Consider the following 13,898-nt stretch of genomic DNA (forward strand, 5'->3'; position numbering starts at 1 on the left):
ATGCACCAAGGAATTTCTCAAGGTATTCTGGCTGATTCTTGTCATTTCAGCTGACTTGTACAGATTCAGCTGAGCCTTGAAGTTTCTGCTGGATAGAGCCACTGTTACTAATTCGTGTTTGGTGTTTGCTATTGGGTTGGACTGCTGCTGTTGATTCATGTTTGGTGCTTGCTATTGGACTAGATTGATGTTATCCTGACAACAAAGAGTGAAATTGTCCCAAAGAATTACTTCTAAACAGGCCCACAACATCCTTTTCCTATAAACCTTTTTCTCCTACCTCAAGTCAATGAGTTAGAAGGGAGGTTGAAGCATTCTAGAACCCTAAGTAAAATAATGTAGAAAAATCTATGTCTACAGTAATGAGTCCCAACTGAGTACAGAGTAATAATGTTCTCTCAGCTTAAATAGATTGTATCATAATTTGTGTCATAACTGAAGAAATGCAAATTACATGTTTTAGAGAAATTTTACATGGGTTTCTGAGGCAACTATTTATATTTTTTAAGTATATAAGTATATTTTACATAGATTCATCAAACAATTATATATACTAACATATGTATATGTACATATCTATCTGTCTACCTCTCTGTTATATAGTGATTTACTTCATAAAGGAAAATAAGTGTTATATACACCTACATCAACCCTGTTTTTCTTTTCTGTTTCTATACTTGAGAATAAGCTTGTAACTGGCTTCTTTACCTTTATCCTTCCAATACATCACAGAGAGTTCTTTTTTTTTTCCAATTATTTCAAGATATTTTATTTTCAAAATGGGTCACAACACAAGCTTTTGGCCCATTCTGCCAATGTACAAGCTACAAATGCTTGCTCAGCAGCTGAGGGACACACGTTAGTATCATGTCTGAAAAGTGAATAAAAATCCATATAAAACAAATATTCAGAGTTTCCATAGGAACACAGTAAGTGTGACCCCCATCTCCTAGCCTTCCATATACTGCATCGGTGCCACCCTACTCTTACAAAGACATTCCAAACTAGCAGTAATTAAGTTAAATGGTCCCCCCAATGCCTTAATTCAAGCTAAACTTGCAGGTAAGAGCTACAAGAATGGCATCTACACGTTGATCCTAGCAGAAGCACAGGCGGCAGGGTGACTGTCCATCCCGCTCTCCTGGGCACAAGACATGGGCAGAGTGCCAACATCCTGCTCCTCCACTTCCGGCGGGAAGCCATGGCTCTGGATCTGCTTCATGAGTTGCCACATTGGCCGTGACATCACATAGTAGATGTTTGGCCTCTGGAATCCATTGAAAGTAGAAGCAGCAGCAACGGTGTATGCACCCATGTTCTCAAACAGCATCCAATCGCCCACATGCATTTCAGGCAGGTTACAGCGCTCAACGATCCGATCAAGGCCATCACATGTTGGTCCCCAGATGCTGGATGAGTAATACTTCTCATCTGGTTTGGGTCTCTTCTGCAGCAGGGCCTTCACATGTGCATGATCGTAAAGAATGCAGTTAAATGATCCATATACTCCATCATTCACATAATACATGAAGGTTTGCTCACTTGACTCATCTTCATCATCAGAGCCGGTCTGCTCCTTCCACACGGTTTTTTCTGCAATGATGTTGACAGCAAGTGTGAAAGCTGAGGCAACATAGTATCTGCCTGGCTCGGCTATGATTCTCACTACAGAGTCTGCTGGGAAGTACTTGTCCAGAGCTGGGTTGATTACACTGGTGATCTCTTCAAATTTAAGCTTTGTATCTTCAGATCCAGGAAAGCCACCACCAATATCAAGCAGATACATGCTGAAGCCAACTTCTGTTCCCATGTCAAATACACAGCGGGCATCTGATACTGCCTGCACGAAGGTCTCAGGGTCAGTACATCCACTGCCCACATGGAAGCTGACACCAATGACATCAATATTTAGTTCTTTTGCCCGTTCCAAGAGAAGCCTGCTGGTTTTGAGTGTGGCACCAAACTTAACACTGAGGCGACAAACTGCTTTGGAATCATCAGTGGCAATTCGTAAAACCAACTTTGCCTTTGGATGTGCTCTGGCTGTATTCTAGGCCATCACCAGTGCTGTGTCCTAAACCATCATAGAAACCCTTTACAGAGCTGATTCTGGAGAGAGACAACCCTAAGGTGGCTTATGTACTTATTTTCTTCATTCCTGGAGGCTCCCACAGCTGATATTTTGTAGGAAGAATTCATGGTTACAGTAGGAAAGGAAGAGCTGGTCAATGAAACTGGAACACATAGATGAGCTCTCAGGCCAATCCATTTGCAAACAGGTAGAGAGATTGCGTAACCAAAGCCCAGGAAATAATGGTTTAGGTTATCTTATGTCATATACCCCTCAGAAAGTTCATGTTAACCTCAAATGGGCAAACATTATTTGAACACTGCAGAAGGCAGACGGTTTTGATTCGTATTGATACTTCTTAAATGGGCATGTATGTTCTGTGAAATTGTATTTTTTCTTAGTGGGATCGGGAGAGCATGACACTGACTTAATTAACAAGCTAATTTCCGTTCCATACACTTGGACATTCTTTTTCAGAGCCCAATTATGTGAACCTATGTCTGAGTTCTGACCAGTGTGGATGATAACGGTAAATACTGTGTTTGGTGATCACCAAAATTTCAAGGGAATTGTTTTCCAGAACAAGGAATTGGATGAAGGCACATTGACAGTAGCAAGGAGAAAAGAGAAGTCAATAAGAAACAACACAATCGCGAGGGAAGAAGTTAGTCACCACAGAGAACAAGTTTAAAAGCTCAAGAGAAGGTGGTGTATAAAGGACAGGGCTTTGGGGGTTCTTTGCACAGTGTGATATCTCTGGCTTATTTGCCTAGTCTTGTCTTTCTTGTTCATGCTCAGTTCTTACTGCCTTCACCTATCCCATGTCCTATGCTTGATCAGGGTTAGCTGGTGAACCAGGATTAGCCTTGGAATGTAACAGGAGCCAAACTCATTTGAATAGCCAAAAGGCTACAGTCCTGAATGGGATGAGCTAGTTAGAATCTAAGTTCTAGATAGAAAAATGTAATCATTGCCACTCAGAAGCCATCAGTGCTTAGTAAAACAAGGCAGGCAATGTAGGATGGTTTGGGGATCCTAAATTGGGAATGCACTCTCAGGTGCTTCTGGAGAGACTAAAGCTACTATCCCGAACTCTCTACCCCGCCATTACTAGAATGGGTCCAAAACTCTATGGCTTATGAGTTTTCTGAACTATGTGACTTTGGATGAGTGGAACCTTACAGCTTTTCCTTGTATGGATCAAATACCTCCAATAGTAGCTGGAATGGTTTCGTTATAAAATGTACATAACCTTCTTAACAAATCCAGTGGGGTCAAGGAACCATGGACTGAAACCTTGAGCCAAAGAAATTCTTGATCCTCCAAGTTGCTTATGGCAGGTGTCTTATCACAGTGACTGAAGTTATTCATAGGTATGTGTGTGTGTGGGGGGGGGATGTGTGTGAACAGATGTGAGACAGGTGTTAAGGGGTAGGGCAGGAATGAAACTTTTACTTTTAAGAACACAGACATAGTACTTGCTGTGAGATCTCCACAGGACAGGACGTGGATATTCATCCACTATGTCCCTACCACTTCCAGAAGTATGATGTCTTTTCACTGGTCAGCAAGCATCATGAAGGCAAAATGGTGCCTGGGGTCTTCTCTAGTTGAAGCTTTTGTTCTTTCTTGCCAGCTTGACATTACCATAAGCATTTTTTTTTATTTTTATTATGGTTTTAGTAAATTTCCCAGGATTCCCCCAAACATCTGATCCTTCTTCTCTTGTCTACTTAGATCCATAATTACAGGGACGTGGTCCCTGACTGCATTAAGTGGGCAGTTTTTTCATCTGTGGTCTCTTTTCAAGGTATTTCATGCTGTAGAAATGAGTTCCCCAGAAACACCACCCATGGCCTCCTGTGTTTTCAACCAGTGCTTGCTTTGGGGGAGGACCATGCATATCCAGCCTGCTTCCCTTTGGTTTCCTGCTGGCTTTCTTGGCTGAATGGCTGGGAGGAAGTGTGACCAGAAACCCTCTAATACTGATAATCACTCCAGGCAGCCAGCAGGGGTGGTGACAAAGATCAGGAAGTGCTACAGAGACACAAGGAGGAAGAGTCCAGCCCAATCAGGGAGAAGACAAGTTCCTACTGCACATTTTCTGAGATTATCAGGCTTTCTATGACCTCATTTTCTCAGGTGACATCCTTCAGCAAGGCTGAAATCTTCCACTCACTATGTCCTGTTAAGTGATGATCGAAATCATGGAACTCTGGAACGGTTGTCTCAGAGAAATAGCTTGAATTTAGGTTGAGGCTCATTATTTTTCCCAGTGACTCAGGAGTGAGCTGAGGCTTCCAGTGTGGAGTCTGGAAATTCTATTAATTTGAGAGGTCAGCTCAAATGACTGAAAAGCTGAATTCCTGATTCTAGTCATCAGATGGAACAACTCTATTGAATATGAGCAAAAAGACATTAAACTAGGTTAATGGTGCTGGTTTCATTTGTTTTCCCCACAGCTATGGTTGAAATTGGGAGCGTTGTCCTAATGATCATTGAGTTTGTGACAGAACACTGACTGCATTAAGTGGGCAGTTTTTAAAATGCCTAAAGCTCCAATTGGTCTGTCCCCGACTTCTGTGTCAATTCATAAGGCTATCACATTTGACCAGACTCCAGTTTTATTTTACAAAACTTCTTCCCCAAAGCAACACTCATAATTTGGAATCTTACCCAAGATATTTCTATTAACCCCACCCCCCACCCCCACCCCCTAAAACATCTTATCTGGCAATTATAAAAATCAAAATAAACCTTAACATTGTCTGAGGATCGCAATACTCTGAAATTACAAATTACAAACCAGTTTATGAAATATTAATCAAAGACACTAGCAAGAGGTTAGAAGTGTAATGTGAGAATATATCCAGCAGGTGGCACTGCTGTGTAGGAAGAAAAGCTATGTGCTTGACAAAGGTCATTATAGAGTGGAGGCTGGCTTGGGTTGGTCCATAGAAGTGTGCAAATGAGTCTTTAACCCTTTCATTCTCCAGGCACTATCTTAGGAATGTATGTGATGACTCAGTAGGAGTGAAATAAGGTGTCCTAGCTGGTAGAATCCACAGTGATAGAGAATAAAGTGTCCTTTTCTGACAAGCAGGGTTCTGTCTCAAAGATTTTCAAAAAAGAACTGAAAAATGAAATCCACAACCAGTTCTTCATCCTTGGACCTTTGTTTTTTGCCATCATAGTGACAAAGAAATCCCAAAGACAAGCCTGGAAATGGTTCGAGGGAATGGTAGAATCAAAATAGCTTTTGCACAGCAGAGACAAAAGATGAAGGAAGCTTTTTACTGCAGTGGGTAAGAGGAGCAAGGACATGCTGGGCAGTGGTAGCGTACGCCTTTAATCCCAGCACTTGGGAGGCAGAGACAGGCAGATTTCTGAGTTCAAGGCCACCTTGGTCTACAGAGTGAGTTCCAGGACAGCCAGGGCTACACAGAGAAACCCTGTCTCGAAAAACCAAAAAAAAAGAAAGAAAGAAAGAAAGAAAGAAAGGAAGGAAGGAAGGAAGGAAGGAAGGAAGGAAGGAAGGAAGGAAGGAAGGAAGGAAGGAAGGAAGGAAGGAAGGAAGGAAGGAAGGAAAAAAAGAAAGAAAGAAAGGAAGGAAGGAAGGAAGGAAGGAAAAAAGAAAGGAAGGAAGGAAGGAAGGAAGGAAGGAAGGAAGGAAGGAAGGAAGGAAGAAAGAAAGAAAGAAAGAAAGAAAGAAAGAAAGAAAGAAAGAAAGAAAGAAAGAAAGAAAGAAAGAAAGAAAGAAAGAAATCACTTCAGTGTTAAGCACCCTGAGCATGCTCAGTTAACGGGTAGAGTCCTGAGCATGCTCAGTTTAAGATCCTAATTAAAGGGAATGACGGCAGACACATTATGGGCCATGTTTAGCTCAAAATCATGGAGTAACCATTTTCAAATGGTTAAAATGGTGGACATGGGCACATACAGGCATGATGAACTTGTATCATCAAATTTCACCCAGAAGTGAAGAAAAGACTACTTGGTGGATGCGTGACTAACCCTGCAGGCACGCACCCTCACACAGTGGCTGATACACACCACTCCGTATGAGACCTGGAATAGATGGAATGTGCTTGGCTTTGTTGTCGATGTTCATCTTTGATGACTGTATGTGCAATGTCCTTTCTCTGGCCGTTGTGACCAATCAAAGGTACAGAAGAAAGTAAGACAAAAATACATCCCCTGATGCACGGATCCAGGAAGGAAGAGGAGAATTGAACATCTATCCTTGGAGCCAAGCAGTCTCCTTTGTGAGCACAGCCTTTCTTCCCACTTACCAAAACTCTGAAAAAAAAATATATATATGGCAAAAACCATTATTCTCTTTGGCTGGTAAAGGAAACTGGCTCAGAATTCCCAATTATACTGAACATCCAGTTTGCAAGTGATAGGTAGACTCCGACCTCCCACTCTAACATAGACCCTGCAGCAAATATAGGACTTGGAAGTCTTGCAAACCTTGTCCTACATATCACAGTGAGGTGCTTTCGGTTTTAGGTGTTGTGCTGGCTAGTTTTATGTCAAGTTGACCAAAGCTAGAGTCATTTAAAATATAGGAACACTACCTGAAAAAATTCCCTGAAGATTGGGCTATAGGAAAGCCTGTACATTTTCTTAATTAGTAATTGATGTGGGAGGATCTAAGCCCATTGTGATTGATGTCACCCCTAGCTGGTGGTCCTAGGTTCTATAAGAAAGCAGGCTGGGCAAATCAAGTGGAGCAAACACCCTTGTGGCCAGTAAGCAGCACCCTTCTATGGCCTCTGAGTCAGATTTTGCCTCTGGGTTCCTGCTCTGCTTGAGTCCTTGGACTGGCTTCTTTCAGTGATGGACTATGATGTGGAAGTGTAAGCTCTACAAACCCTTTCCTCCCAAACTTGCTTTTGCTCATTATGTTTCCTCACAGCAGTCGTAACTCTAACCAGGTCAGGTATGTAGGAATTGCAAGTCAGCGCAGGGCTCTCAGGACAGTGAAATGGTGACTTGGCTAAGGCAGAGGATTCTGTATTTCCAGTCATCGTTGGGAATGAAGATGCTGTTAGAAGGTTCTTCCTTTGAGGAGCAAGACCCCTTCCTTCAGAGGCCTCTAAATACTTTCCTTCTCTCAGATTTCTAAGCTAAAACAACTCACATTCTGTTTTGAAGATAGTTTCTTCTAAGCAACCTAAGTTTTGTATGTTCTAACTTGAAACACTTAGCAACCATCTGAAAGAACTGTGTGTGTGATATGTATGCACATGTGGTAAGAACAAATACGATTTTGTTTTCTTCTTATCTTACTACAATTAGTTTTTAATGGGATATACGTCTACAAGGCCTTACTCCTTAAGATTTGGGTCAATAGAAGGATTTATATGCTTGTTAAAAATGGGAAACTTCCAGAACAAGACAGTCACATGGATACTAATGGGTATGTCCTAGAAACTGCAGTATTTCCTCCTTTTAGAATTTTAAAATGTGTGGTGCCCCAGGGCTCCTTGCTACTGAGGCAAGGTTGAAAGATCATTGGAGTATGGGAAGGGCAGAGGCCCTTCACCCACCAGGGCCTATTTTAAGTCTCTTGCTGAGTCAATACTTTTGACATAGCTTGCTAGAAACTGCCCCAAATGAAAAGTGTACACAGAAATTATACTTTCTTCCTGAAAACACCACAGACAAAACTATCATGACAGCCAGTGAATAATGCTCCAGATAAAGGCATGTTTCTTAACTACTGTATAACCTGCACAACAAAATCAATTTAATCTTTACAGGTTAACCTGTGTTTTTGCCTCAGTCACACCTTTTCTGCCTACCAGTACCCACAAATCACCTTATTATTTTATTTAAAGGGAAACCTGATTCCTGCAAGAAAATGTGTAGACTGATACACTTTTCCTGCCTTACCCTTTGTCATAAATCATCTCCCTTAAATGAAGAAACTCCACAAGCCCACAATCACTTGCATAGCTCCTGCTCTGCTCCAGATGTGGGCTGTTCTATGGCTGACTCTCAAGTCCATCTGTCCATTATCCTGGTTAGTAAATTCATTAACTTTGCTTCCCTCTGACTGGTCTCTGTTGTGACTGAGTAGAAGAAGCCTCGGAGGCTCTGAGAGGATCCTCAAGCTGTGTGGACTATACTGTGGAGCTATGCTCTTGCTGCTGCTGGGTGAGAGTGGCCAGCTTGGGAACAGCCTCATCAATGTACTCTGACTTACACTGAAAGGACAGACCACAGTGGGGACAAGTGGAGAATACCTTGAGCAGGAGCCACAAGCTTCTCACTAAACTGCTGGTTTGACCTCAGAAGGGTCTTGGGACCCTTTTGTGACCCAAGAGGGATGTCCTTAAACTAACCTTCAAGATCATTTTGACATAATTTCTGCGACTAATTCTCTGAAAACTTGCCTCTGCCTTTCATGAGGGAAAGCTGTCAGAGGCAGGGGCTGGATCTCTTTTGACGTCCCACTGTGACTCCCTCAATAGTCACGAAGGCAAAAGCAGTACAGTAAATGCCTCTGAAATTAGTTGTGCACTAATTTCCAATGGTGGATTATTTCTATTGGTTCTACAATATCAAAAACATTTTCATGCATCAAACATACATTTAAACAGCTAGAATTTGAATAGTTTTTTTAAAAGGGAATTGGGGTCCACGGTAGACTACTACTATATTTCAGGAAGGTGGGGCTTTAAAAGGTAGTGCATGAGGATTCACAAGCAAAACCCTAGGTCGTAATTATAGAATAACTGCTTCTTTCCTCAGCACACTTGGGCAAGTTACTTTGATGCTCTGTGCTTCCATCTTATCTGTCTAACCATGAACCATAATGGTTGTTCTCTCTCAATAAAGAACATCAAAAAGACACCGAACGCGACCATGATCTTTGCTTTATCTCCATCACCTCTTTTGTCATGTCTCACTGCCCTTTCCACACAGAACTGACTAACTGTACAGTATGTTCTGTAAATCTCTAATCAATGAGTGGCTCTTTGCCCAAAGCTACTGCTTTGGTCATGGGGCTCAGATGTGATGCAGGTAATTGGAAAGGAGCCATTAGGCGAGAACAAGGAGCTACTCAATCTCCATGCATTTGAAAGCTAACAAATTAGACATCGTAAGTCAGTTTATCTCATAAATATGTATGTGTCCTTTGGGACAGAACCACTCACCCCAATCCAAGAACAAAAGAAAGTAGGTAATGCTGGGATGCCTACTGGTTTTCTTATCTTGAGATGTGGGCTTATGGACTAAGTTACTTTTACAAATGAAAATTCTAAGGTCAGATCCCAAGATTTCCCACCACGACAATAGAGCACTTCCAACTCCATCCTAGTGATAGATGGATCTTTTCTATATTCTTCTAACTCAGCAGCTATCTCTCACTGAGCTGAGGAGCCTCAGGGCTTTGTCAAGCCCCCTCCTCCTTTTTTCCTGAGGAGAGATCCAAGAACATCTGCCCAGGAATACCCAAGGGTTTTTTATTGATTTTAGCCATGTTAACTGTCAAACATGAAACAGAACAAACAGAAGTTGTGGGGATGAAAAACTCTTAAGTCTCGTCAATGTGTAGTTAGTGTTCCCTAGGGAAACAAAACCATTAGTACACACACTCACACACACCCTGACATACAAACACAGAGACAGGGCACAGGCAGAGAAAAGGGTTTATTTTCATGCATTGTCTGCTGGCTAAGAGCTGCCAGTCTTTCTCCTATCCAGTGCCTTACTTATGGTCTGGAAGATGATTTTTAGCAGGGACTGTTTGAGGCTCTTGGAAGAATAAACATTTGGCTCATTGTCCTTCAGCTCGCCTGTCCTACAGGACTCAGGTCCTGAAGACTCCTGATGGCTTACTCTTATTTTCTTGATGTCCTCCTCTGTGTCTGTCAGGCTTATACACAGACTGCCCACCCCACCTGCCTTGAGATTCTGAAACACAGATCACATGGAGTTATTGCCTTCTCATAGTACAGAAGGAGTCATCTTCATGGCCTGTCACTTTCACCAAGTGTCCTCAGTTCACCCAGTACAAAATCATTTCTATGGAGGAGGACACCGGAACAAAGGGAAACTTAGTAATTTGCTACATGGTGGGAAGAGTTAGTGATGGATTGAGTTTTATTTTTCATTATTTTTAATTATGTGTCCCTGTGGGGTTTTGTGCATTTGGCACAGTGGGTGTCCGCTTTCCTGGAGCTGGAGTTGCAGATGGTTGTGGGCTGTTTAGTGTGGGTGCTGGAAACTAAACCCTGGTCTCTTCAAGAGCAGCTGAGCCCTCTCTCTATCCCTCACTTTTAGGGTGGAGGAATTATTCTTTATGCCTTAGTAGTCTCACTATAAAGTCCCAACATACAAGTGCTTACTAGATACACATTTGTGTTCACAAATTGCATTTTCATGTGGGGTTTTTTTTGTTTTGTTTTGTTTTTATGACAAGTCCTGAGGAAATTTTTGAATAATTTGCATCCTTGAATAAGCTCAATCAGAACCAAACTTTCTCCTCTGTAGCCCTGCATCTCAGATCAGAGGGGAAAGATCTCCTATGACCCTTTATCACAAACACCCTTTGCAGACTGTATCCTCATTTTCTAAGTGCATTGAGCTTTCAGTGTGGAACCAGTCTCCAGGTACCATTCCAGATGGGAATCTTTCCGGTTTCATCCTTCCCTTTTTGGTACCCTTAGGGCTAAGGGCGTTTCTGAGGCAATTGTTGAATTTAAAATGCAGTTTTTGGCATGGTAGAAACTCAAAATACTACTGTTGTTTTTCTCTTCCTGGACCATTATTAAACACCCTCTCTATTCAGGCTTATGAAGACAAATTGGGAGTTATGTTTTTATGGAATTTTGCTTTATTGTCATGGCAAAGTCTTCGATGAGGAACAAAGGAATCTACCCAGTCTGAACCATCCCCATACTAGATTCTCACCCAGGACTGTCTGGCAGCCATTTCCCTGGAAAGCCCAAGAGGAAGTCTACCTTCATCCAAGGGGATAAAGAATGTGCCTTACTGACAAGCTCTGACTGCCAGTTTCAGGCCTTCTTTATGCCACCCATGTTGGAAGCTTTTGCAGGTATTCTTTGTAGTAGCTTAGCAAAGTTTATATTGACCACTTAAAAATTTTTTTCTTTCTGAAAATTAAGCAAGACTCCAAAAATGTCTAGATGCCAAAGTTAAGTATTAGTAGTAAGAAGCCTGAAGTTATAACAGTGTGGACTGACCACAAATTACAAACTCTAAGGTCCAGCTGGAAGGGTGTGTCACCCAAGGCTGCAGAGGCATCCCTCAGCCCCTGGCTTCTACCCCGCTTTCCTTCACTCTGAAAGAACCGTTTCTTCTCCATTCTCCATTCAGTTGAATTATTCAAGCCAAGCTCATTCTTGACCTCCCTTGTGGAAACTCCCTGCTAGCACTTAACTCCAATCTCTCTCCCGGGTTCCAGAACTGACATTTAGTTAGAAGCAGACATGGTTTTTCATCAGCGTGTTCATGGTGGCCCCCTCCAAGATGAGCTCAGAGAAGGCTAGGGCTGTGTCTTATTTCACCTCTAAATAATCTGTGATTGAGGAATAATCCATAAATACTTAAGTGATAAAAGAATAAGTACAAGTGAAGTAACATGAGAAAGTCAGAATAGGGTCTGGAGAGATGGCTCAGCAGTTAAGAGCACTAACTGCTCTTCCCAGCAACCACATGGTGGCTCACAACCATCTATAATGGGATCCGATGCCCTCTTCTGGTGTGTCTGAAGACAGCAATAGTGTACTCACATACATGAAATAAATAAATAAATAATAAACAAATAAATAAATATTAAAAACAAAGAAGAATGTCAGGATAAAGAACTGGTTGTAAAGACTAAAAATGTCTATTTGCTATTTAAAATAATTTTTTCAAGGTTTTTAGATGTTCTTTGACAATTGTTTGCCGTAACTAAATTTTCAAAACAACAGTGAACGGACAGCTGTGTAGATGTGCACTGTCCTTGCACTGTGGGTATGGTGGACCACGAATGAGTCTCATTAGGCAATAAATTGGAGAAGCAGGATAGTGACCCTCCCCAGGACTGTTAGGTGATACTTTAGGTATTCTGGTTGTCTTCAGTGAGAGAAAAATGCTAGCTTGTTTTCCTTCCCAGAGAAGAGACAACAATTTTATGCTCCTCCTAGCCCACAGACTCTAGGATTGCTACCCAAGCAACCTGGGAATCTAAAACCCTTAGATACAGTTAGTTCTTAGACACCATTGCCTGAGAGATTATAGTGCCACACGTTTCCAGAGGAGCTAACATGACTGAGGATTGCTCATGGACATTACCACTGTGTGATGGAGCATCAGCAGAAATCAAAAATCAATACAATATGGAAAGTTGGATTCATTGCCATGTATGCCTGCACTTTTATCTGTAGTCTCAAAACCACAGAGCAGAGCTGCAACCAGAGTCAAGAGGCTGGTGGTTTGAGTTTATTAATAGATAGTTCTTACTCTTAGAGATGCCATCTTCCATCCTTGTTTCTAACTTTCCTCTTCAGTAAGAGAAGGAGAAAGACAAATATACATTAAGGGCCTTGAAAGGATTCACAGGGGGCTAGAGAGATGCTTAGTTGTTAGGAGCACATGTTGTTCTTGCAGAAGACTATGATTCTGTTTCCAGAGCCTACATTATAGTTTACAACCACTATAACTCCAGTTCCAGAGGATCTGACACCATCTTCTGACCTCTAAAGGCACTGGACACACATGTGGTGTACATGCATACATGCAGGAACATTCCATGATGGCCTCAGTCCAACTGTTGTCTGTACATGGTCACGATGGCTCACTTTGGCCTTCTTCCTGAAGTCTTCTCTTTCATGGATCCTCAGTACTTGCTCTCTCCACCACCTGGAACTACACTTCCCTCAATTCGCTACCCCTCTTTTACCTGGTACACTCTTCAGCTCTCCATTATAATATTATTCCTTTGAGCAAAGATTTCCTGGTTACTCCTCTTCCCCAGATAGGTGAGATCCTTCTTTTATGAGTTCTCATAACCTTAAAGTAGTAAGCACAACTGTGTTTTGATACCATGAATTATTTTTTGACTGATATCTGTCCAGTTGGCAGACTAGAAACTCTGTGGTCAATGTCCTTGTCCACCTGGTCTGGCAGATAACAATTTGGCATATATTCATTCTGGTGCTCAGTAAGTATTTGTTGCTTGGATATGGCTAGCAAGACTTACCAGTAGAATCTAGAACTCTGAGAATAGGATCATCACCTGTGTAGTTAGATAGATGAGACCAGGTCTCAGATGTGACCTTTTGAGCAGGAAGTGAGGAACCCACAATAGCCAAGCAGGATGAGGGCACTGGTGTCTGCAGGGGTGCTGGGAAGAAACAGGATAAGAAGGGTTTGGGGACTGAGACTAGAGTGCATTAAAAAGGAATGAGAAGTGAAAAGAGAAGAGACCCAGGTACAGAAGTGGCCCACCCTAGGAAGGTCTTATGAGAAGAAAGACACAGAACTTTGAGGGGCTTTAGTGCAACTACTACATGAACTTCATTTGCAAAGTGTAAGCCAAGAACTTTCTCCTTCCCTAGACTCTTCCACCTTCCTCCTCTCAGGCCATGATCCCATGATGGTGAAACCATATCTACTTAAGTTAAAATGATCTGAAACTACTGAGTTTTCAGTCTTACTAGCCACACGAGGCTCATGTCTACTTGGACAGCACTGATTAGAACATGTTTTTGTCCTTACAGAGAATCTTATTAATGACTATTGTTTCAAATATGTATTTGCTACATTAAATATTCCTGTAACAGAAGCGATTTGAGAGAAAATC

The 13,898-nt window shown here is 41.9% G+C and overlaps 1 pseudogene across 1 annotated transcript; it reads right to left on the reverse strand.

The window, feature by feature from the left end:
- Positions 1 to 753: 753 nt before the first annotated feature.
- Positions 754 to 8,436, reverse strand: LOC114613215 (annotated as a pseudogene). Its single transcript, XR_003710146.1, has 3 exons — positions 8,425 to 8,436; positions 8,209 to 8,286; positions 754 to 2,050 (listed from the first exon to the last, which is right to left on the reverse strand). The product of XR_003710146.1 is annotated as an ornithine decarboxylase pseudogene (transcript).
- Between the last annotated feature and the right edge of the window lie 5,462 nt (positions 8,437 to 13,898).

The sequence above is a fragment of the Grammomys surdaster genome, unplaced genomic scaffold (assembly GCF_004785775.1).
Source record: "Grammomys surdaster isolate TR1022 unplaced genomic scaffold, NIH_TR_1.0 126197, whole genome shotgun sequence".
Taxonomy (NCBI): Eukaryota; Metazoa; Chordata; class Mammalia; order Rodentia; family Muridae; genus Grammomys; species Grammomys surdaster.